Raw genomic sequence first — 2,838 nt, 5'->3', positions numbered from 1 at the left:
TATCATATTAGAATGTTAGCTTCATGAAAACTGTTTTGTTGTTGTTCACTGCTTTATCCAGTCATGTGGAACTGTGATGGGTTCTAAAAAAATAAATGTAATAATGAATGAATCAAGGAAGAAAAGGTAGAAGACGACTAAAATATATTTATTACCAACTTATTATTTTCCTATGTGAGAATATTCAAAATAAGGGTAACAACAAACCATTCAATATCAGCATAACTGAGTAGTCTAAGCCATTATAATAATCTGTATTATAAGAACATATAAATTATAAAATAAATTACAGTTCTTAAAACTGCACATATTTAGTTGTATGTTTATGTGCATGCACATTGTTTTGTTATTTTTTTTTTTTTGTCTTTAGTTTGTCTAAGGCAGATAAAAAAACTTTATTGAAAACCTCATAAATGTGTGCATTGTTGTTTGGGAATGCAACTTTCTCAAACAAAAACATCACATTCAGGGTTTTTTAGCAAATTTAGGATAGACTTGGAATTTAACTTTTAACAAATGTGAAATCTCAGCACATTCATTGCTTAGTACACAGCAGGTATTATATAAAATTTGTAGAATTTTTTTTCCTATAATATTAAGTAATGAGAAAGAGAGCTCTCTATTTATATTCTTTATAAAAATAAGAAAATCATATTCAGGCATTACTTACCAAGTTTCATGTACAGTTTATCCATCATTTCATGTACAGAATGTAGGGACACAAATTGTGAATAGCTTGCAGAAAATCATGTAGCTAGTCTGTAGTACAGTGATCTTGAAACTTAAGTGTAGTTTTCTCCATTATCTTACTAAGCCTCAAGAGTCATTATGTTCCCATAAGTAAATGTCTGATAATGCTGTCTCACTCCTAACCCTAACAGAAAGGACTGTGAGCAGAATTTTCCATAGTTTCCTTAACTAAGATGAATGTGTTAAAGCTTGTTATAGTATAGGCTTTGTACATGACTATTCATGCAACAAAAGAATTGAGTTTATTTAAAAAAAAAAGAATTCTTCCAAGGCTCTTGTAGTAAACATTATATTCTTTCAACATGATTTGAAAATGATAATACATTTTTGTTAGAAACCTGAAAAATAGTGTGTATGCCTTTGACAACAGAAATTACACAATGTTAGCCCCAAATCTAATCTAATCTTAAAGCTAACATTAAATCTTAGCTTTAACATTACTAGATAAACCTTAAAATAATCTTAATAACAAGAGAAAAAAAATGAATTAATTGTATACCTAAACCCCAAAATATACTATTACAAGACAGTTTTCCAGGTGGCCTTAGACTGGTGCAGTTCCCTCCTTTCCTTGCGTTTCCCCCCCCCCCCCCCCCCAGGAATAACTATAGAGTACCCTGGGAATGCAATATCTTGAGATAAGGAAGAACTATCAGAAATAGTGCAGGACTGTTCTTGACCCTCTTAGGGAATGTAATATCTTGAGTTAGGAGGAAAAAGTTCAGGAAAGCCTGTGCTTTGTTCCTCTTTGCCCTGGAAGCAGAATGCCCATCAAAGCTTTGCCCAGCATGTGACATGACTTCCGTCACATGATGTATATAACTTGGTGTGGACTGCCTTTCAGGGTTCTTAAGCTGTGGTGCAAAGTGGAGCATGTGCAGTCAAGATTTCCTCTCTCCTGAGAGGCTTTCTTGAGTCTTGGGGGACCAGTTCTCACTGGATTCTAGGGTGTTTTTCCCCTTCCCCTTGCTGTCTATCCATGAATAATAAATCCACTTCATGTAATTTGTGTATGAGTATTTTCTGTTTCACTAAACTCACACAAGTTGGTGACCAGTGCATGATAGACCTGCTACAAACTTTGAACATTTTTTTCTAAAAATTTAAAAGATACTTTTGACTATTTGAAATCAGTTAAAAGTAAAAAGACAGGTGAACACAAACATGGCGTCTGTGGTGCTGGCGCTGAGGACTCAGACAGCCGTTACATCCTTGCTGAGCTCCACTCCTGCTACAGCTCTTGCTGTCAGATATGCATCCAAGAAGACAGGTGGTAGCTCCAAAAGCCTTGGTGGAAAGTCATCAGGCAGACGCCTAGGCATTAAGAAAATGGAAGGTCACTATGTTCATGCTGGGAACATCATTGGAACACAGAACCATTTCCGCTGGCACCCAGGTGCCCATGTGGGTCTTGGGAAGAATAAATGTCTGTATGCCCTGGAAGAGGGGATAGTCCGCTACACTAAGGAGGTCTACGTGCCTCATCTCAGAAACACAGAGGCTGTGGATCTGATCACCAGGCTGCCCAAGGGTGCTGTGCTCTTCAAGAATTTTGTCCACGTGGTTCCTGCCAAGCTGGAGGGCACCTTCAAACTGGTAGCTATGCTTTGATGTCCTGTTTGAGGCCATCAGACAGAGACTGGAGCCCAGGTGACAGGAGATGGTGATACCAGAAGTCAAGGGTTGGGGCGACGACATGGCCTCCCAAGGAAGAGGTCTGCTTGATGGTGACTCTGCAGGAGACTCTGAAGTGACTGCTGGGAAACCCTTTGGGAGACCTGACCTGGGGCCAAAAATAAAGTGAGCCAGAGTCACGGAAAAAAAAAAAAGAGTAAAAAGACATTGTTTTCTTTGTCATTGCATAAACCCAAAGATATTATAATGCAGCTTGGAAAAATGTACTTAGCATTTAAAGTAATTTTTTTGGATATAATCCAAAGAAAATCAGTAATTTTTCCTCCAAAGGAAAACATTAATCACACAATCATGGAACATTATATTATGTACTTACCAACTAAAGAAAGCCAGGGACCAGTTGAATTCACAGCCTATATATATATATATTTTTTTTTTTTTAAAATGGACTCT

General features: G+C 37.0%; 1 pseudogene; it reads left to right on the top strand.

Moving 5' to 3' along the window:
- The first annotated feature begins 1,899 nt into the window (after positions 1 to 1,899).
- LOC101023958 lies at positions 1,900 to 2,564 on the top strand (annotated as a pseudogene).
- Positions 2,565 to 2,838: the final 274 nt, after the last annotated feature.

The sequence above is a fragment of the Papio anubis genome, chromosome 15 (genome assembly GCF_008728515.1).
Source record: "Papio anubis isolate 15944 chromosome 15, Panubis1.0, whole genome shotgun sequence".
In the NCBI taxonomy this organism is placed as follows: domain Eukaryota; kingdom Metazoa; phylum Chordata; class Mammalia; order Primates; family Cercopithecidae; genus Papio; species Papio anubis.
This window is presented reverse-complemented; position numbering and strand designations above follow the sequence as displayed.